Here is a 23,451-nt window from a genome sequence, read left to right as displayed (position 1 = left end):
AATAAGATCTCCAGGCATAAAATACTGTTTGTGTTCAGAACAGAAAGAAAATCAATAGGTATGCAGTCGACTACGAGCAAACCTTCCTTGAGAATTTAGTTGCACTAATATTTCACTTGCCTTGGTGGAGGCATCCGCCCCTAGGGAATACTTACTTAGATGCCGCCCACACCTCCTTGCCCCCCCCCCCCCCGTTGCATTTAGGCAGAGCCATGTGATTCATTTTGGATAATAGATTGCAGTTGGAGGTGACATGTATCACTTCCCAATGGAAACAAAAAGAGCACGTGAACTTTCTACATGCCCTTTTTCCCCAGAACATTCCAGGTTATGAGGGCCTTATCAGCCTATGTTCCTGAGTTTCTTTGAGGAGAAAAGCCTCCTGCTGAACTTCACTGGATATTTATTCTGGAGGAGAAATCACTCTGTTGTGTGTTAGCCCCTGCAACTGGAGGTAAATTTGTTGCTGCAGCAAAACATAGCCTATCCTAACTAATGCAGAGGGATGAAGCCATTTAAAAGGAAAACACACCAAAGAAAGGTTGGGATTTAAGTTATGCCTCAGAAATTCTACACAGGGGTAGGTGAACATGGGAGGCTGGAAGTCCAGAAGAGAGAACAGCCCCCAACACTTAGCAGAGGGTGTGTGTTGGGAACCAGGATTGGCTATAATGGGATTGGGGAAATAGGGTAAGGCCAGAAAGAGCTCTCAGTGCCACACCCGGGGGTTGGAATGATAGCTTGATGAGGCTGGGAAGTGCCTTAAAGATCATCTTATAGTTGAAAAGATATAATCTTCTCATTGCTTATTATCTAATTATAAATCATGACAATGGTGCTGAGCAAGAAGCACACAGCACTTTGCAGCCCATAAGAGAAGGCCATGGTCAAGTTTGTTGGATAGAGGAAGACTTCCAGGAAGCACTGGGAAGCTGAAAACCAAGAACTAAGCTAAACAGAAAAGTAGCAGCACATCCCAGGCAGAGAGAGAGGCAGTCTGCAAATGACAGGAGGAAAGGGCAGGACATTGACAGTGCGGAGAGACAGAGTCAGGGAAGATGAGACTGAAGACGATGGTTTCCCATTCCTTGCCATGACCTACCAGGCTGCAATAACAGCCCCATTGAGAGCGACGGGGAGGCCCTGGCCAGGTTGCAGGAGCAAGGGCAAAAACGAGCCGTAGATTTGACAGCAAACTAGCTGACCCGTGGGGAACAGATGTGAGGGAGGTCAGACAGCATGGGAACAGTTAGGAGCTACTGGGCTTATCCAGGGAGGGGGTGGCAATGATTTGGTTAGGGGGCTGGAGGGAAAGGTGGGAAGAAGGGGATGGATCTGAATGATGTACATGAAGTTACAAGGTCGATTGGGAATGGAGGGTGAGGGAGAGGAGGGGCCAAGGATATCTTCTAGTTGTACAATCGCACAATTGTGTGGATGGTGTTGATGTTGACTGAAGTAGTAGAAAAGAGAGAAGAAGCCATGTTTGTGGAGAGGGAAGATAGGTTTTGAGCCAGTTGGAAGAATCCAGATGGTGCTGTATAGATGCCAGCCATCCAGGAGGGCCTGGGGATTGAGGAGAAATGGGTCCCTTCCCAGACTCCCGATCAGAAGAGTGGGAACAAAGCTGTCACACTCACCCTGCTGGCCACATTTCCAATGAGCTGACTCAAAGATCAGAGCTACAGTGTTTGACCCTTTAATCTTCTCAGTTTTGCACATTTTATGCTTTATTAAGCCCCAGTTCAGCAGTTGACTTAAGATCCATAATAAGAACTTTTTACAGGAATAGACACACAGAGATCATACTGAACTTGGGCGCTAGGGCACAGTTAAGCATCTGGGGGTTTCCACTGTTTACAGGAGAATCCCATCAACATCCCAGAGGAACACAGGATTTCAAGGCTCAGGAGGAGGAATAATTGCTTCTGGCTGGGAACATTAAGGAAGAATTTGCTGTGAAATTTGCATTTGAGTTGCATCTTGGAGGATGAGTATGATTTAAACAGATGGAGATAGAAAGGAAGAATTTCAGCAAAGGCATCAGGGAGGTAGGTAGAAGACATGTTTCCTCTCCTGGGCATCCTCCACTTTGGTGCCTTGTCCTGAACACAGAGCCCTTATGATCCTTAGTTGGCAAGAGTGATTGCCACCTGGAAAGGGGGCTTCTGATCAATCTGGGGGTGACTCCACTGGCTGAAGCGAAGTGGCTGAAGACAGGAAAGGCAACACAGAAAAGTCATTTCATTGTCCACCCACGTTCCTCTCTTCTACATCCACACATGTACCCTGAGCCCTAGAGTGCCTGTCCATTATCCCCTATATACACACCCCCGCTGTCCTCTGTCTCCCTTTAAATATGCTGTTTCTTCTGCCAGAAATGCCTTCCCTCCTCCATCATCATCTGTCCAAAGTTTCCACATCCTCCTTGAGCAACTCAAAGGCTAGACCAGTACTCCTCCTTCCTTCTCCAGCCGGAGGTGATGCTTCCCTTAGGGCAGCTTCTCTGCACCTCTCATTCGGTACCTCTTACTTTCTGAGCCTACATTCAGCTTCTTTGGGGTCATGCTTTGATGCTCCTTGAGGCAGGGACTATATCTGGCTCCTCTTTGGAGACCCAGAACAGCCTAGGACATGCATGAGAGCTCCACACAGGTAAGACAGAGGACAGAGCCTGAATCTAGAACTCCTGGGTCCACTTTCCAGTTCTGAGTTGCAAAATACACAGGAGCAATGCAAAGCCAATTACACTCACTGAAGAATTTTATTCCATAGCCTGAAACCATGAGAGTGCAACTTTGAGCACCTCAGGGCTCTAGAGCTAAATTTGTTATTGCTTCGTCTGAATCTCACAGCTTTATCTTGTGGGACAAATTGCTTCCTGCCATTATATTGGTAGTTTCTCGAGGGCCCAATATGCTCCACCTGGTGGTAGAGGAAAGATGACTGTGACAAAAAAAAAGTGTTCCTCTGCCCAAGCTGAAGTCCAAAAGCCACTGTGTGAAGGTGTCTGGGCACACCTGTGCATGTGTGTGCACATGTGACCGAGGGCATGGGCAGAGATGTGGGTGTGGACGTGAGCATATGTCATGGCCTTACCAGCTCAATCCTCTATTTCAGAAAATTTTTGCAGAGATGATGAGTGATGAGAGACACAGAAAGAGGGAGAGAGATCTATTCCCCAGGGGTAATCGTGTTACTGAAAACCACCAGCAGTCATCGTGTTTATCTTTCTCATTTATCCAAACCCCAAACAGCCCTCTGCAGCAAATCGCATTTCAGCAGAGAAGATCATTCTGTCTGTAGCATAAACTTCTCACTGCATCTCTCTCAGGAGCGGCCTCTCTAGGTAAATATAAATCTATTCTAATGGCAACATTTGCAGAAGTAATGTTATTTGCCCTGATTTAGAGAAAACACAACATAGGCTCTGGCAAAGCTGATCTTTTTTCCTTAGAAATTAATCAAAAGCACATAATTCAGAGGCAACACGAATGTTCCATTGGCAGAGTGGAGCACTGCTGTGTGTGTGTGTGTGTGTGTGTGTGTGCACGCGCGTGCATGTGTGTGTGTGTGTGTGTGTGTGTGTGGCGGGAGGGGTGGGGACTGTGATGAATTATTCCAGCCTTCTAACCCCTCCTCTGGGGAAGAGGAGTGGGCTCCCCTTTTATTTGTTTCCTGTCATGCAAGTGGCTTCTGGAGACCCAGTTCATGAGATTCATAGAGTTGAGAGAGTTCAAATGGCTATTTTCCACTGAAGGACCACGAAGCTGTACATTTTGCCCCAAGGGAATATAAAAGCTCAAGCCATCAGTGACCTCTGGTGCCTCTGCAGGAGAGCCTCTGAAGGTGCCGAAGCAGGCAACTACCTGGCGGGGAGAGGGGAGGGGGCGGCAGGGGAGATAGGGTTTAATGCCCACAGCACTGTGGGAGAAGGTGGGGGAGGGAAGGCACTACCTTTCAGGGTCCATTCCACTGCTAGCCCCTGAGTACAGGGAGACAGAATTTGTAATCAATGATTTTTTTTAAAAATTACAGTACAGCCCTGTTTTAAAGTGCCACTCACTGCAACCAGGACAGTAAGGCATCATGGCTCCAGAGTCAGACTTACTATCCTCAAATCTCACTTGTACCACTTACAAACTAGGTGATCCTGGGCTAGTTACTTAGCCTTCCTATGCCTCAATTTTCTCATTTGTAAACTGATTTGATAAGAGTTGTGAGGTTTAAATGAGTTGATGCATGCAAAGGACTTAGAAGGGCATCTGGTACAGTAAGCACATGTGCTATCATATATTATTGTTATTTGCAGTATTGATTAAACCATCATGTGAACCTCTTGCTGGCCCATGCTCCTGTAACAACCACATGACAGGAGACAACCAAATTTGTGGATTTGCAAACCCCATAGGTGACAAAAACAAAAAACAAGCAAACAAAACAAAAGCTCAAAGAGCTCAGGATGGGAGGGTGGTAAGAGTTAATCCATCCATCCCTTCACAGTCTAAGATCTCTCTGGATCCAGGCCAAAGACTTGCTGAAGCATTCTATTTTTCTTGGGTTGGTTGTTAAAAATCAGCTTTTATTGTCAGAGGCCATTTTCCATCTTCTGAGCAGAAGCAGGCTTCTAACTACATTTAGTGTTGGAAGGAGAATACGATGGAGAATCAAGTCCAAATTTAACATCAGTGGGTCATGTGATTTGTCCAATTCCCTTCTCCCCCTACATGGCTTCAGTTTCCCCATCTGTACAACGAGGAGGTAGCACCAATGGCCTCTAAAGAATCATCCAGCATCACCCACAGTCCATTTACAGCCCTGGTCCTCTGGGTAGACTCAGTGTGGTAAGAGACTTTGGCATGGGCAACACGTTGGGGGTCACCACTGGCCCAGGACTCAGGCCAGAGAGGTGAGCAGAGTCATGACCTTTTGGCTGTTTGTATCTGAGTGGTTTGGTTTGTGTCTCAGCAGACAGTGGAATCATAATGACCATGAGCCTCCTGACTGATCCTTACTTGAGTGCTTTTATAGTGAGACAATGACCAAAGTATAACAATGACCAAAGTATAACAATGACCAAAGTAGAGGAACAGGCTTCTGTGGATCAGCCACTTCCCTCCAGAGGGCTGGTGATTATCAGACTTCTTCACTGTGTGACCCTCCAAGAGTCCCCAGAGTGCCTGGGCTCTGGTAATCTCACCTTCCAGAAGACACCCCTCATGGTACAGGCCTCGCCACCACCAACAGCCTCTGGGAACTCGGCACTTCGTCTCCATCTTGTACTGTGGCCCTTGTCAGTCCCGGAGCTGGTGACCACCCTTGTAGAGCTGAGGCTGGCCCAGTTTCCCCTGCATTTCTGTTTCTTGAAACCACTGGTTTCTCCTCCATTGCAATTTCAGAGCAGAGTCTGAGGAAGCCCATGTTTCAAATGCAGCAGGAACAGTGCCATCTAGATAAGGCAAGAGGATTGAATATGTTCTCAGCTATCAGAGAGTGGATCATTCAATAAATCTTCTAATAAGGATGGAGTACTTGCCATGTACTAATAACAGTAGGGGAGCTTTGGAATGTGAACCAGTACTCGATATTGTGGAGACCCTTTACACTTTTTATCTCTTCAAAATTTACAGTAACCTTATAGAAGAGTTACTAGTACAGTTCACATTTCACAACTGTGACACTGAGTCTCCAAAAGCATTAAGAACATCACCAGGACTTAACCCAGAGATATTACAACACAAAATACAAAGAGGCAGAAAGCGTGGCCTCTGCCTCATAGAATGCACATCCTGTTGGAGAAACAGGATGTGGGCTCTGCCTGGCTTTGTCCTGTGCTGCTATTTGGTGTTTTAATTCCTTTGATAGATAAAATAATATACTGTGCAGATTATGAGATATGAGAGCCCACTCGCTGGAGCCTAGAGAAGTGGGGAAAGCTGGATGGGCTTTTAGGTAAGCTTTGCAGGATAGAGAGGGATGCTCTCAGCAAGAGGAAACAAGATTAGGTGAGAGAAATAGCACTAGCAAAGGCCACCCAACTGGGCCATTCAAGATCCCATTTCCTTCTAGTTATCTTGGCCTGAGGATGCTGATTTGGCTCATGAAAAAGGAGTTCAGAAGCAAATGCTGGGGTATTCCCTCTTGTTCAGAGCTACTGCTGGCCTGGAGAACAAGGGTTGTCTGCATAGAAATGTGTTCCGGGAAAGAGCACTAAGAAAAGGTCTTAATGATATGTGATAAGGCTCAAATTAAAGTCAAGTGGGATATTCCTAAGAGGCAGCTCTTTAAACATTTGCAGCAAATGTCACTAGTGGTAGAAAATATAAAGTCGCACTCCCAATATGTTTACCTGTTTGGATTTTTAAAATTTTATGCCATGCTTGTGCGATTCTAAAATATATCCATGTTTATTTCAATTGACCTGTTTAATAATTCCACAGACATTTGTTGAGCCCCTATTCTGTGCTGGGAACTGTCCTGGGCACTGGGGGGAAAGCAGTGAATACACAACAGTTCCCATTCATGACACTGCATTCCAGAGTTTCTTCTCACATTTTGGTAGAAAGTGATAGTTCCTTGGAGATGTAGACATCCATCCTGAGCTTCCTGTAACCCCAACACCTTGCCTGTGGGCGTAAGATGAATCTTGGGTTAAAGAGGGGTCTGTAAGCAAGGAGAAAGGAGACATGCCCTCCTGGTAGGCAGCAAAGAGTATCTGCTACCTTGGCTTCCTCTTACATGTTGAATTTCAAGATGGAGCTATTCATAAATGTAAAATGAAAGCTCCTGTGTTTTGATTGCCTCCTACCTGACAAACACTGTCCTTGGCACAGTAAAAGCCATTAATTCTACTTGGCCCCAACCCTATGTTTTCTTCAAAATCCCTCTCCTATCCTAAGATTACTTGTTGTAGATTACTGCTTGTTTATTGTGTTGCCTCCCCAGTTAGAATACAAGCTCTAAGAGAGCAACACTCATGTTTGCCTTGTTCATTGTCCCAACATCTAGCACAGCACATGGCAGGTAATTGGTTCCCTAATGAATATTTTTGAAGAAGTAAATAAATGAGCTCCGTTACAAGATGAGAGGCTTTCCCAATTCTTCTATAGCCGTTCTTCCTATCTTGCATTTGCAGATAAAGGCTAGGTAACTCTCTCAAGGTCACTTGAGGAGCATGTGACACAATCGAACTTTAAACTTTGTCAGATTCCACATCCTCGCTCTTGTCCCCAGTGCTATAAACCCTTGTCCTTGTAAGAAGGCACCCTTTGATTTAATGATTTCTCTTCTTAGACAACTACAAACAAGTAACTGCAAATTGTAGCCATTCTTTCAGTCTCCTCTGCCCGTGCTCTTTTCCTGGGTTAGAACCTTCTCTATCCCTCTGTGCAGAGCTTCCCCCAACATATACACATCCATGTCCAGAGTTCAGTTAGCACACCCACCTTTCTGAAGTCATCAATCACTCTATTCCCTACCTCCACTGTTACACCCTCTACCTGTAGCTTAATTATCCTCACACCTAGACCTCATCTCCCCATGGAGAATGAAAATCCTCATGGGTCAGGAATACCCCATCACCTTGGGAGGCCACATAGAATAATGGTAAAACCTCAGATTCTAGGACCAGACTAGCTGTATGCAAACCCCAGCTCTTCCTCTTGCGGACTGTGTGATCTCAGGCAAGTTTCTTCACTTCTGTGGGCCTCAGTTTCCTCATCCGTAAAGCGGGAATAATAATGGTATGTAGGGCTGTTGTAAAGGTGAGTTAATATGTGTAAAAACTTAATGTGAAGCACACAGTAAGAACATGTAGATGTCAACTATCCCTTCTCACTTATCTTCTTTTCCTTTTCCAACTGTGCCAGGCACCTAAAGAATATTTTCAAATTCCTACTAACATGAATCTGCTAATTCTCTGGCCACCTCCTCAGTGTGTAGCATTTCCCCCCTACTACACTGCAAGTTCTGAGGACAGGCATTGCTAGTGTTTTCTCCTTCCTCCCTTTCAGGGTCTACCATAGTGGGAAGAACTCAACAGGTACTTAATAAACCCTTATGGAAATGAACAAACCAAAAAGGCCTTGGGTTTTGGGGGAAAATTCTCATTTGATTTTCTTTTCTGCCTTTCCTCTCTCCTTTAATTGCACACCTCTCCTTTCTTCCTGAAATCAGATTAAGCCCCACTGCGCCTAAACCAATAGTGTTTCACGTCATTTTCCTAATGGATATGAATCGACTGTAATCCTTTTGTTTTGTGGCCACTGGCAGTCGGTCAGGCAGGTGACTGAGATGGAGATTTTAATCACTCCCAAAATATAGTATTAGCTTACAAAATGTCAGCCTTCCACTGCACTGGAGAGTCATTTATGATGACATTGCAGCTGAAGGAAAGCGCCCCAAGAAACCTTAATTGGCCTTCAGCTGATTTTAGGAACCAGGCCTTCCTTGTAATTTGCTGCAAAACTCATACAATTCTCTGAAATAAGATCAGTCATGGGACACTGCAGTGAGAACATTACAGAAAATAGCTCAAGGACAGATCTGTGCACCACAAATTCATTAGGAAGCTACCACCAGACCCAACCTCCAATGTACTTATCTTTGGGAAGAACTCCTTTCTTGTCAAGACTTCACTTTGAAAGGCAATGGGAAGAGGTGGTCCCAACAAGATTTCTCAGCTGCCATTTAATCCACACTCAAGGGAACCCAAACAGCAATATTGATAACAACAGAAAACAGGAAAGCTGATTTCCTTTGGGCAGAAAACGGTTTTCCCAAAAAGATGCATCTGAAATGGAAATTGAAAACGTGAGAGCATTTCAGCTGAGGACATTCCAAGTGCTACCTGCACTCACACACATACAGATCTTATTAACTTAGAACAGGGCTGGCAAACGGGTGCCATTTTGCATAACGTTTCTCCCTTTTTTTAAAAAAAAATTTGTTTGTTTGTTTTTGAGAGAGAGAGCATGAGCAGAGGAGGGGCAGAGAGAAAGGGGGACAGAGGATCCAAAGCAGGCTCCCTCTGACAGTAGCAAGCCTGATGCGGGGCTGGAACTCACGAACTGTGAGATCATGACCTGATCTGAAGTCGGATGCTCAACTGACTGAGCCATCCAGGTGCCCCTTCCATAACATTTCTGATGAATTATAGTGGCTGCTAAGAACACCATATCCAAAAGGATTCTTCTGTTGCATTTCAGCTCAACAAGAAAGAATGCGGTAATCATTCAGCAAAGTCTGCTGTGGCAGAGGAAGTGAAACCCATGTATTAAAGGCTTGCCATCCTCAACTTGGAATCATGGGGGCAGGATGGATTTCTGATGCAAGTGTAGAAATATCTATAAAGCTCTGTTTCATTATTATTTTCTATTATTGCTTTTTATTGCAAACAGCATAAATCATAGATATGAATATCCGAAGTTGGAGCACTTATTTCAAAGTTTCTAATCAGTGGGCTCTCCCATTCTCTGTTTCCTTTTCATGAGAGCCATTTTGACAAGTTTGCCAGTGAGAGAAACAGGTCTATGCTGAGGAGGTATTTTATGGTAATAAAGGAGAGAAACTTAAATGCCAGTGTCACTCATGACAAACAACTCCCTGAGTAAGACTTCCTTGAAGCAAACTTCATACACCCGCCCCCTATTTCCATAGTGGGTTTAGGAAGGCCGATAAAAGAGAGGTCTTGCTCATTCTCACCAATTACTGGAAGAATCAGCTGGTGAGTAACTTACCTGTCCCCTGGAACTTGAGATCTGTGTCATTGGTTCAGAACAGTCAAAGGGAACAGGGAGGAGAGAAGATCATGTCACCAAAGGTAACTCAGGCTCCCTGCTGACACTGCCCCCAGCATTGGCTCTGACAGACATTTGGCAAATCCACCCCTCCAGTACTGTTCTCAGTGACAGCTTGAGAGGGGGCTGGGGCAACCTTCACTTTCTTGAGAGGAGTCAATGCAGCAAGAGTCAACTTCTTTGCACATTTTATGGGGATCTGCAGTCTGATGGAAAAGGCATCATGGATTCAGGACAAGGGCAGGTTTCCCTGTGCATCTGCGACTGGAGTGCCAGAGACCAGCAGCAACTCAGGAATAAAGATGGTGCAAAGGTTTCTAAAGACATTTCACTCTTTTCAAAGTTCAGTCCTATAAGTTTCAGTGGAAGTTTTAGATGTAGGGAATGTAGGATGGCTTTTCTGGGAAACAGCTGCCAGCGGTTCCACCTTCTGGCTGAGCAGCTCCCCTTTCTAGCTGATGAAAGCAAGTAGGCTTCTTCGGCATCACCAAGAAAGACATTTGGAAAAAGGCAACAGAGTCGGACTACATACTGGTTCAGAAAAGTTATTGTCCTCCTTTCCCTCCCCACTGTGACATCAGTAGTTGCAGAATCAGCCCTGGTTTCTAACAAACTTCTTGATGGAAAGCTGAACAATTTTTCTGTTTTACCTTATGAAGTGGAAAATCCCCAAAGGGGGAAGAAAAGGACTACAGTCTAGTTGGAAATTAAGTTAAACTCAATTAATTTACATAAATGCACTGGGTTGCTTTGGTATTGTAATTAATTCTTGGTTCGTAACGTGGAGTTTGTCCCTGCAGATTGTGTCCCAGAACACGCCATTGCTCTAATCTGGCTGGCAGCCTGGCTTCAAGGGCACCATGGGTTGATTGTAAGCTCTCTGAGGACAGAGACAAGGCTGATACTGCTCTGTTGGATAAATATGTGTTCACTGGGCAAATATTTATAAAACATCCACAGTGGTTGTACATCAGCACACCCATGGTGCCTAAAAGTAAATAAAGTAGACGGGTGCCTACCTTCATGGATCTTATGTTCTAACTGAGGAGAGATAGATTATAAACAAGTAACCCAATCAATAAACAAGATCCATTCAGGTGGTGACAAATATTGTACTATAAAGAAATAAAACAGGGTATAAAAATAAAAAGCAATGCCGCAGGAAGACGTCCAAGAGCTGAGAAGTAAATGATGGGGAATCAGCCATCACTCCTAGCAGGGGCAATGGTGTGCGAAGGTGCCATAGGTAGGCAACCTTGGCATGTTCCAAGGATAGAAGGCAGACCAGAATAACTGGAACCTGGTAAGTGAGAGGGAGAAAGACGTAAGAGGGGACTAGTGGAATAAAAAGGGAGTTGGTCATGATATGGAGACAGGATTCTATCCTAAATCCCACGAGAAGCCTTTGGAAAGTTTTAAGTGAGAGAATGACATGATGTGACAAAAGTTCACACTGGCTTTTAGTTGCAAAATGGATTACACAGCATAAGAACGGATGCGTTTTAGATGTATATTCTCATTCCAAATCTGGGATGGGGGTTAGGTGCGGGACAAGAGTAAAGAGGCAAGAAGTTTTGCCATTTCACAGCCATGATAAAAGGGCAATGGGAGAACTACAGGCAGTCATGTGCTGGTCAGTGTTTAATAACTGGCTTTCTTGGGGGTGGGGGGTTGAGGCCAGTGGAGGGAAGGGGATCCGATTTGTAGCATTTGCTGATGTTCACGGTGTAAATACTTCTACCATGGTTGATTTCAAACTATCAGCATGACCTCGCTGAATTCAGAGTTAGAAAGAGATGCATACAATGGAGTCTCACAGGTCATGATGGATTGATTCTGGCATACCACTGTCTCCAGTGCAAAAGCTTCTACTATAAACTAATCTCATCTGGGGTCATGACAAGTTATAGCACACCTGAGAACACTAGGCTATAGTGTTTAGGGGAAGTCACACATTCATTAGTGCAAAAGGGTCCAAAGTTTTACTAAAACTCAGAAAAGGAAAACTTTAAATGATCGCTATGAGTAAAGTATGGGGGATTCTTATAGCAATAAAACTATTCTGAATGATACTGTAATGGTGTGTGCACGTCATTATACACCTGTGAAAGTTCCATAGCATGTCCAACAGAATGAATCTTAATGCAAATTATGGGCCTTAGTTAATAATATCAATATTGGCTCATTAATTGTAACAAACATACCACACTAATGCATATGTTAATATGTATATGTTAATCAGAGGGAAGGGGTATCACGGAGTACGTGGGAACTCTGTATTTTTCACTCAAATTTTGTAAACCCAAAAGTGTTTTAAAAATAGTCTATTAAGGGGCGCCTGGGTGGCTCAGTCGGTTGAGCGTCCGACTTCGGCTCAGGTCACGATCTCGCGGTCCGCGAGTTTGAGCCCCGCGACCGGCTCTGGGCTGATGGCTCAGAGCCTGGAGCCTGCTTCCGATTCTGTGTCTCCCTCTCTCTCTGCCCCTCCCCCGTTCATGCTGTGTCTCTCTCTGTCTCAAAAATAAATAAACGTTAAAAAAAATTTAAAAAAATAATAAATAAATAAAAATAGTCTATTAATTTAAAAAAATTATCAAGAAGATATCAACACATGTACCTGTGTAAATGTGAATGTGTATATGTAGGCATTTGGAAAAAATCATCTTTCATGTCTCAAAATATCCCATTTCCTTGCTATTATATTATGGGAGGCTGAATGATGGCCCCTAAAGACCACACCCTAATCCGCAGAACCTGTGAATATGTTCTTTACATGACAAAAGGGACTTTGCAAGACGTGACCAAGTTAAGGATCCTGAGATGAGAGATTATCTTGGATGATTCAGTTCAATTCAATGTAGTCACCTTTTATTTTTTTATTTTTTTAATTTATTTTAATTTTTAATTTTTAAAATTTACTTATTTTTTTAATTTACATCCAGGTCAGTTAGCATATAGTGCTATAATGATTTCAGGAGTAGATTTCAGTGATTCATCTCCTATGTATAACACCCAGTGCTCATCCCAACAAGTGTCCCCCCCAATGCCCCTTACCCATTTGGCCCATCCCCCTACCCACAACCCCTCCAGCAACCCTCAATTTGTTCTCTGTATTTAAGAGTCTTTTATGTTTTGTCCCCCTCCTTGTTTTTATATTATTTTTGCTTCTCTTCTCTGATGTTCATCTGTTTTGTACTTTAAAATTTTTTTTAATGTTTATTTATTTTTGACAGAGAGAGAGACAGAGCATGAGCGGGGGAGGGGCAGAGACAGAGGGAGACACAGAATCCGAAGCAGGATCCTGACTCTGAGATGTCAGCACAGAGCCCTACGGGGGACTTGAATTCATGAAACGCGAGATTGTGACCTGGGCCAAAGTTGGACGCTCAACGGACTAAGCCACCCAGGTACCCCCATCTGTTTTGTATTTTAAATTACAAGGGTCCTTATAAAACAGAAAGCAACATCATAAGGGAAGCAGAGGGACACAAAGAGAGACTGGAAGATTCGAAACTGCTGCCTTTGAAGATGGAGGGTGGGCCACTTACCAAGGAACGAGGGCGGCCTCCAACAGCTAGGAAAAGCAAGGAAACTGATTCTTTCCTAGAGCATCCAGAAGGAATGCAGCCCTCCTGACCCATCTTAGCACTTTTGACTTCCCAATTGTAAGAGAATAAATTTATGTGGTTTCAAAACACTAAGTTTGTGGTAATTTGTGGCAGCAGTTTGTGACACAGTAGGAAGCTAATATATATTCCTTCTACCCGGGATTTGCCCTCTCTGTCCCATCAAACCACCAGGTATCTCTCTGGCTTATCCTGTTCTTTTAGCTCCTCTCTTACATCTGTGCCTCCTGGGCCAAGCCCAAACAGAACACATGCCACCATCTTGCCTCTATTCTTAGTCTGGCACAATTGCCGGCTGGCAGATGACGATACTCAACAAGCATTTGTTAAATGAATGAACGAATGTTGCTTCCAAATTCATCCCACACTTAAAAGGATGATGTGGGGGTTTTTGTTGTTTAGTATTTGTTTTTCAGTTGTGCTGTTTGCTTTAATCTACCCTCTATCCCATAAGAAACCACTCGCACACATGGTGACTTCTAGCTGTAAGTACACATGGATTCATTTTTTCTTTTTGGTGTTGACCTGCCCCCGTGGTTTGAGCTCTTTATGGGGCTCCTGTTCCCAGGACTTCCTGCTGGTAAATCCCATCTCAACTTCTTTTTATGTGGGGCATCAATCTAAACTAGAATCAGATGGAATCTCTATAGAGCCCCAAAATATACAGCTGTGGGTTGGGGTCAAAAAGAGACAGTGACTGATCTGGCTGAGCTAGCACAATGGTTAGCATGTGGAACTAATAAAGAAAACCGGGGAGCTGCACAGGCTTGTTGGATTCATAAAGAGGAAAACACTCCCAAGTCACAGATATTACCCGTGACCCAGTCATCCATCTCAGATATGCAATGTCCTAGGTCACAAGGGGACAAGGCGACAAATTGTAAGCAGATGAGACCTCGAGATGAAACAACGACTCAAAGGATGTCTCCTTCTGAGGGTGGGTCATAGAGTCTAGGAGTACACGAAAACGCATTGCAAAGAAATGTAGATTCCCGGTAGTCCCACTTCTCTTTTGAGTTGGGTGAGTTATTGCTCCTCTCAGACCTTGGTTTGCTGAAGACCACACAGAAAGCAAATGGCAGCATGAATACAACAAAAGAGGCACATTCGTTTTTCACTCAGGATAAGTCGGAAGGCAGTGAGATGATGAAATGATCACACCGACTCTCTAGATTTTAACATTGAATCATTTTGCTGTTTTAGTTATCTGCAAAATGACTGAATTCAATCAACCAAGAACACACGCCCCCAATTGGGAGGAGCACTCACTGTTCCACTGAGGTGACAGTGGCCATGGGATGATCAGCACTTCTCTCCCTTGTCTCTCTTGGATTCCATCCCATGAAGCTGGGAAATGCCAAGTGTCAAATAATTCCAGTTACCTAAGCCCTGCAAGATGGAGCCTTTATTTCCTGAAGATAACACTAAGAAGAATACTTCAGAGAAGGCACCATTTAAATGTCCCAAATTGGTTTGCCTGACGACAGGAGCAGAGAAGGAGGAGGAAGATACCAATTAAACGGAACCCTCAGGCACAGATGTCTCATTAGAGGCATCTGTTGAGTAGAAACTGCTCAGGACCACCTCCACTGGGCCGGACCTCATCTCCAGTGATTGCCCACCTCTTGGCATGACCCCCAGGCTAATGACAGAACATTATTTCGGTCATCCCAAATGAGACCCCCACTGCCGTAAGCAACATTTGGCATTTCTGTAGGGGTTCATTTAAGACTGGCTCCCCACAGTTCTAGGCAGAAAAATTTATATCAGCTTAAATACAAGGAAATGCTCCCAGCTCATGCATGTCTAAGGAGGATTGGCAGAGTCCATCTGATAGGAAGAAAGGCACTTGTGGCTTTGTAGTACTCTTTTGTACAGAAAAACCTCACACACTGGTGTTCTCGTGGCGCTGAGCTTCCGTCCTAAACTACCACCCATGAAATTATTAGAGGAGAAAGTTCACAGAAGCAGAAATACAGGTTGACAACCATAGGGAACAAGTTTGATCTCACTTGTAATCAAAGACGCCTAAGTTTTACACAACAATGGGAAACCACTCTTGTCTGCAGGATATGAGGGGATATGTACATATCTTACTTATTTATATATCAGAGCTGTTGAAGTTGGATGTAATAAACATTCTCGTAGTGTGCTAGGGACACTATTTTACAAAGAAAACCAGTCATTTTTACCAAGAACCTTAAAAAAGAACCCTCCAAAATCATACCATTTCTGAAAAAAGTATTTGAAGGTAAATACCCAACACTTAATGCACAAAAATCATCAACGAAATATTATCTACAGCAGCAAAAATAGTAAGAGGAAGCATTCTAGAGAACCCCTAGATAACTGTGGCACACCCACATGATGGAAAACTATGCAGCCCTTAAAGTGGTATCCAAATACCATCTTAAAAACATCTGAAGATGTTGTGAGATATAAATATTGTTCAATTTAAAGAAAAGGATAAAGCTGTATATACAGTCTGCTGAAGACTTCTGGGGGGAATACTGTGTAGTAACGTAAGCACATCGAAACGCAGCTGGGAGGTAAGGTTGTGGAAGATGTCTTTGTTCTTATTACTTGGCATTTTCCAACTTTCACAAGCACATACTATTTTCATAATCAGGAAAAAAAAGGAATTAAAGAAAAAAACTATGCTTCACAACCCAAGTAACAATGAAAGTGCAAGGAAAAACGTTGCACATTTATACCTCTACTCTAGGGAACATAAACTACAGGAAAACCCACATCCTGTTTTAATCCATATGCAAATAAAACCCCTTGTTTTTTATATGCAGATATTCATGAATACGGAGAATCTGGCAGCTGAAGCTAGTACTTTGATGTATGCCAATGCACGCAGAGCTATTAGAAAGAGGATTTGTGATAATCCTGTTGACACAACCCAGAGAACCTTACCTATTCCAGAGCTCAACTGAAGCCCAAAAATATCATAGAAAGCCAAACAGCATGGGGCAATTTAGCAATTAAGGGAATTGCAGTAAACAGATTGGAGGATGGGTTCATTTATCCCCATTTCCAACGTTTCAATAGTAGATTTCTTTGGAGGCTAAGAGAGAGTAAAATACTGCAAGCTAATATTTGCTTTGAGAAACAGTAAGGGGCAGGAAATGTTTCCTTTGCCAGTTTGGAAAGGTTAGGGCAATGAAAAGCTACCAAAAATGCTTTGGGATCCCACAGAGCGGCACGGATCACAGGACAGATCGTGGCTCTGGCCGTGGAATGGTCCTCTGAGATGAGACCCCATGCACAACCCCAAACAAACTTGCCCACAACAGATTCGGGAAATCTCTTAAGATTTGTTTGCAGGAGGCAGTTTTGACTTCCCTGCAAGAGTACTGTCCCATGGAATCTGCTCTGACTTGAGACTTTTGATAATATGTTTTGCCAGAAAATACACAAGATGATAGAAGAGAATATATTTCGGGAAGTTGTCAAAGAAAAAAATTCCTACGAAGATGCAATTTTGTTTTAAAGGCCCAGTAAGCAAGTAATGTGAATGACAGTGGGCAGGGGGCAGTACAACGGAGTTTCAGCACTAAATCTGAACGTTTCATGGCTTTTCCTCCCAGAGACTTTGTTTCCATAACTATAAAGTGGGAGGCAGGAGTATAGCAGGGTCGGGGAACAGGGAGGGGTTTGCATTAGGTGAGTTCTGTGTCCCATTACAGGGTTAATGTTCCGCTGACCCTAAGGAAGAGGATGAGAAATCTTGCTTGGGGTGGAGGAGAAGCATCTCGCAAAGAAAGAGATTATGCAAACCATACAACCAGCCTGGGCAGCGCTGTCCACATCATTGAGTCGCAGTTGATGATACTGCACAGGACCGTGTGGGTGCTATGGTTTAACCACACCAGCACTCAGTTGCCTGATATGAGGCACTTGCCCAGGAAACCAGAATCAATTGCTCTGTCTCCCAGTAAATCTCAAACTGCACATTACTCAGGGAATCATCCCTGAGCTCACAGTTGTTGGTGGTCAAGCTGTCAGCACTGGGTGGCCTCATTCACATTCAGTGTTGGATGCCTGCTCCTTCTGTGGGCAGGGAACAAAGCTGCTGCCCCAGGCAGGTCATGGCCCTGCATGCCCCAATCAGCCCGCTGTCTTACTTAGAAATTCCCCCTGGTGCTTAAGTCTTCCACTGGTTCCCGGGCCTCTTTCCATCTCGGGGCAACAAAGCCCCCAGGTGACAGAGAGAATCATGGATTCATCAAACCAGCTGTGTTCACAGGCAGTTGTTTGTGGTCAATATTTTGAATATAACCCCTGGCTACACGTCACTAAAAAAACAAGTCCCTAAAATATGGAGAAGGTAATAATTACTAACTTAAATTCTTGCCCCAGTTCTGTCACACAATGAACTACTGACTTCTCTGGGCCTAGGTTTTCTTTTCTAAAGAGTGTCTGGGCCTGTTGAGAAGGATTTTGCTGTTTTATTTTGTTTTACTTTAATCTGTGTCAGGGTTAAAGCAAACCCCGTGAAACTGTGTGACAGATGTGGGCATCTGTGCATGTTTTTCTTACAGAGGATCCACAGCTTTTCAGAGTCTCACAGGGATCCATAATCCAAAAGTCGATTAAAAGCCACTTCTTTAAGCAGATCCAGAATTTGTACACTGGAGGGGCCTGGTGGCAGGATGCTGGCTGGCAAACAATTGTCTTGAAGCTGTGTTTGCCCAGCAAGCACGATAATTTTATTTACACCATATGACACAGATCGATAGGAGAGGCAGAATTTTCTAAAGATGCATTACATCAGTGTAAGCAAATGGTGTGTATTTGTCCATGTCGTTGGTGCCATTTTTTACCAAGAGTATCACTGCCTACTGAGGATGACTTTGGGGATGAAGGAGAGGCCAAAGCACCCCCAGGTCACTTCTTGGCTCTAAGACCTCAAAACGTTCCATAATTTCCATTTGGGATTATAAGGTCTGGAGAAGATCCAAAGAACGTGGTGCCTCTCCACAGAAGGCAAGTGCAGGAAACCACAGGGTACAGAGGCATGCCACCAGCAAGGCCAAAGAACCAGATGGATGGGCACCTCAGCAGAATCTGCCCCATCTCGTAATTGTCTCTTTAAAAATCCCCCCCCCCAAAAAAAAGAAGGGGCGCCTGGGTGGCTCAGTCGGTTAGGCGGCCGACTTCAGCTCAGGTCGTGATCTCGCGGTCCGTGAGTTCGAGCCCCACGTCGGGCTCTGTGCTGACAGCTCAGAGCCTGGAGCCTGTTTCAGATTCTGTGTCTCCCTCTCTCTGACCCTCCCCCGTTCATGCTCTGTCTCTCTGTCTCAAAAATAAATAAACGTTAAAAAAATTTTTTTTTAAAAATCCCCTAGCCTCTGCACCCTGTCTCAATGTCACTTTTTGAGAAGACTGCAGTGACTTTACCAGCTTACTGTATTCAGGTGGTGGTAGGAATAAGGCATGGAATGAATTTTAAAAGATGGTAACAAATTTTGCCAAAAAGAAAAGTTTGATTAGATTTGCATAATCATGATGCTTTCAATGATAATCCCCACTTTAGGCTTGAGTGTCAACTCTCCTGGAGGTGTTAACATCATTATTCCAAGGAACCATCCACAGGAAAATACACAAAAGTAAGAGAATATTGTGTCCAAACCTCTGTTGGGTGATGTAAAATCAGCACTAAGTGAGCTGATGGCACATCATTAAATAAGAAATCTTGTTTCCCCATAGGCTTCCCTGGAGAACGGCATTAACTCAGAAAACTTAGTTGGGGGAAGGCAACTCTTTCCTGGAAAGCATAAATGTGCAAAGACTATGTTTAAAGTTCTTGTGGACCACTGTTCAGCCATAATGACCTCCTAGGGGAGTTTCCCAAGCGCTCACACGGTATCATTACATGACAAATACGTGGAAATTTAGAATGGCTATCCAGGATGGTCTTAGGATGATGAACACGTTGGTGACCTCCCAGTGACCACCATAAAAACAAAACCACCATGACAACTACCAGGCACACAATGAAACACAACACTGGAAAGAAGTTAAATGTCCAATGTTAGAAAAATGGTAGCAAATTATGGTATGTCCATAAGGTAATTATGATGCTGTCAATGAAAATTATGCTCATGAAGAATATCTAAGGGCAGGAGAAGAAAGCTTATGATGTGTTAAGTGAATAAATCAGGATTAAGAGCTATATATACATAAAGCATGATCCCAGCTATGTTTAAAAAATAATGATCTAACAGAGTAACCGTTAGTAACATTTGTTATACAAATGACTTTTCTATACAAGTGACTTTTACTTTCTTCTTTACAATTCTGGTGAAAAAGATAAACAATTTAAAATCTGATCTTTCTGATCAAGAAAAACTTTTGAATTTAAATATCTAAAAGTAGAGTTTCTCCTAAAATTAGGAGGACATATGTCTTTTATCCCCAGGATGTTAAGCTGCTGTATCTGATGAACTCAAGGGAAGGAATATCAGGTCTACTGCCAGCAGGAACTTCAAACTCCTTGCCAGCCTTCTCTCCCTGTTCCTTCCCCCCCCACCCACGCCCCACTGCTCTGAGTCCCCAAGACAGAACACAGTAGAATACAACAGCCTTTGTCATGTTCCTACCCAGTGAATTTTGGCACAGTTGCAGGTACACATAGTTCCCCTACTTGCGACCTCTAACGGGCCCTGAGGTAGAATGCCATTTGTTGCTGGCACTTAGAAGCCAACCGGAAGCAGTAACACATGTACAGGACGGAGAATGGAAATCGTTGCAGAGACAAGATTCCATTTCCACTATCAATTGTCACTGAGCCTGGCTTTGAGTATTCTTCTGCCAGAAGCATGTTCTCCAAGTCAGGTATAGGAGAAAAGGCACAAGATAAAATCCTGGTAGAACCCTAGTTCTGCTCTTATGAACTGTGGGGCTTTGGGCAGATGGTTCAACCTCTCTGACCCTCAATATCCTTTCTGTAAATACTATCTACCCCTAGATAGTTGCTGCAAGGATTAAATGAGACCACATATATATATAGTACTCTGGCCAAGGCCATCTGTGTGCTTTGGCATGAGTCAACCATCACAACTAAAGTGAAGGCTCACCTGGTGCTCCTGCTGTGGAAATATATTGATCCTAAGGGACAGCATCTATCCCTAGTGAGCACAAAGCCCTCTGCAGAAACATGGGAGGAAATGGCACTAATGAAAGACAGTCTTCAGTTAAGGGTTCAAGTTAGTGGTGCCAATTCCATAGGGAATTCAGACTAGAAAAAGGCAAAATAAAGACTGCCATAATCAGAAATGGCCATGGAGGGGGTTGCATTTGAGCTAGGCTTTGGTAACTAGGTAAGAAAAATATTTTTTCTCTATCTTTCTAAGCTAACACAATTATTCTTGGTAAAATGCACCCAAATGACCATCCTGCAACATTAAATATGAAGTCATACAAAGGAACAGCCGTATTTGTTTTAAATAGCTATCCTTCCTTCCCTTCCTCCTTCCCTTCCTTTCCATCCTACACCCATTTTTCATTTTAAGGAGTTTAAGGTTAATGTGTTTGGGGAATTAGGTGATCAAGAAAAAAATCACAAAAAATGGGAATATTTTGCAGATTATAGAAGTCTACAAGTTATTATGGTGGACTTCTCTTTTAGATGGCAGATGTACTTGGTAGTCAGATGGCCAGATGCTAGTCTAAGCATCTCAGATTTTACCCTGAGATGTATCTGGTTTGATAGCAACTTAGCCCATTTAGGTACTCACAGTCATTTTCAAGTCCTGTGCAGAGTTCCACAGTCCCACAAATATCCCTAAGAGAGGAAGCTGCTAATCTAACTGGCCCTAATAATTCTTGAAGTATGTTCCTCATTGGCTTTATTTTGTCGACCAACAAATATTTACCAATTTGTAAATATGGGAGAACACAGCATGCATGGCTTCTGTGCCTGGGGACACAGTGGTGAATAAGGAAGAGTAAATCCTTGCCTTTATAGAGCCACATTCTGGGGAGAAACATCATGCACACCCATGTAAACAATTAAATGCAGAAGATGATTTCAGATGGTAGAATGTGTCACAAAGAAATAAGGCAGAGCAACGGATGACCTGTAGATGGGTACTCACCGAGCAAGGCCTCTTGAAGGAGATGTCTTTTGAGCAGAAACCAGAGTGACAACAAGCAGACTTGTCTCCTTAATGACTTGCAGCCATGTTCCTCACTTCTTTAGAGGAATGATAGACTCCGTGGAATAACACTCTCTAGCCTTTTCTGTTTACCCGCTACTCTTTTTCAACAAGTATTGAATGAGGCCCTATCATAAATGATTTATAGGTAAAGGAATAGTACTGCAATGGCCAAAGCACAAAATGTGCAAAAGCATCATTTATTGCACAGCGCGGGGTTTCCCTTCTAAAACCTCTACCTCCCCAGTTATACTAGGGTCAACATGACAAACTGTTATGGCCATGTAAAATAGTAACTGGAGAGATCTCTCTGAAGAAATATACAAATACTTCTCAGAGAGAGTGTGCTGGTTCATAAAGGAAGACTTGAAATTCTCCAGGCAGAGAAGAGTAGAACCTTCTGACAAAAGAAACATCTTAATTCATATGACTAGAATCAAAGCAGCATTTCTGGGAGAATGAAGAAACTGAGGCACAAAATGGAGGTGGGAAGACCACTTGAGTTATAACTACAAAGAGACTTGGATGCTTCACTAAGTCATTGAGACATGAATCCATTGGCAGTGATGAGAGGAGGCTAACCTGTTGTGAGACATGGCCTGATGATTGCACTGGGAAGATCACTATGGGTGCTGGTTGAAGGTAGGGGATCCAACCAATCCAGGGGAGGGAAGGTCTGACTGGGCCACCTGTTTGCTGGACAACATTAAACACCCAAGCCTGGAAGATCTTACCTGGTAGATTGGGCTTAATGAATTGTATGAAAGATAACAGGCAGATGTTCAAGCAAGATGGCTAAGTCTTGGTCATCATGGTTTGAGAAGACTTCACACCCAAAATACACTTTCATCTCATAATTTGTCTTTGATTCAACAAATTTAGCTAAATTAACACTTCCTGTGATCTAGCTGCAGGATTTGGCACTGGGTGTGGAGCATCAATCTTGATACTGTTTGTCCTCAAGGAGCCTTCAGTCTTGAAAAGGTGGTAGACTCCTCAACAGACCAGAAGAGCAGCCAATCCACCCAGGAAATCCCCAGAGAGGGGGTTATGTTCTGAGCAGTGAACTAAAGGATGAGAAGGTATCATCCAGGTAAGAAGCAGGGAAGGCTGCTCCAGACAGAGCCCAGCACAATTTGAAGGACACTCAGGGAGTCAGTGTGACCAAAGTTGGGCTTCAGCACAAGGAGGGGTAGAAGAAAAGCCCAGCAAAATAGATAATGGACATTTTCTGAATTTCTGGGGAAGAAACAGAGGGGAAAGGAGAGAATTCAGGCTAATGATACAAAGCTTATCATGCATTTTCCTGTAGGCTGAATTTCCTGCTGCCTATCCCGAGGCAGGGTAACCACCAGGTGACAAAGGAGAAACCAGGAACTTTTTAAACTTTTCTTTCCTTTTTTTAATACCAGACTGATGAATCAATAACATGTCTGGTTCCCAGGGAAAGCTCTCTATTTTCTTTCAGCACATTTGTTTTATAGTTTGAAATGTGTGGCTGGGGGATCTTAACCTTCTCTTGATCTGTGTCCATCCTCTTCAAGGCCGGCTGTTGCTCAACCAAGCAGGACTACTTTTCCAGGGGAAATCAAATTGATAGACTCTCACATGTCCTGCAATTTCACCTGCCATACATTCCAACCACCAAAGAGAACGTCCATCATCACCAAGTGGAGGAGCTTCACTGTAGGCATTGCCAGGGTTTGGAGAGTACACAAAAGGTTGGGGCAGCACTGAAGGCAACTCAGAGCCTCTAAGAATTTGCTCCCAGTGGCAAATATGACAAGTGTCAATCATCTGCTTCCTTCAGATACTACATAGTGTGTTAAATTGTCCATAGATCTCCTCTTGTAAAAACAC

General features: G+C 43.6%; 1 long non-coding RNA gene across 2 annotated transcripts in view; it reads right to left on the bottom strand.

Moving 5' to 3' along the window:
- The window catches only part of LOC111557119, a 127,700-nt gene that overhangs the window by 4,868 nt on the left and 99,381 nt on the right, over nt 1-23,451 (bottom strand). The window contains exons 11-12 of one of the 2 annotated variants that reach the window (XR_006587318.1): nt 6,350-8,791; nt 5,201-5,449 (exon numbers count right to left, since the gene is read on the bottom strand). This is a non-coding gene — a long non-coding RNA (uncharacterized LOC111557119). Of the gene's footprint in view, nt 1-3,434; nt 5,450-6,349; nt 8,792-23,451 lie in introns of those variants that run through there. The other variant, XR_002736926.2, reaches the window with a different exon arrangement.

The sequence above is a fragment of the Felis catus genome, chromosome D2, assembly GCF_018350175.1.
Source record: "Felis catus isolate Fca126 chromosome D2, F.catus_Fca126_mat1.0, whole genome shotgun sequence".
NCBI lineage: Eukaryota > Metazoa > Chordata > Mammalia > Carnivora > Felidae > Felis > Felis catus.
The sequence above is the reverse complement of the archived record's forward strand: the minus strand, read 5'-3'. Positions and strand labels throughout refer to the sequence as shown.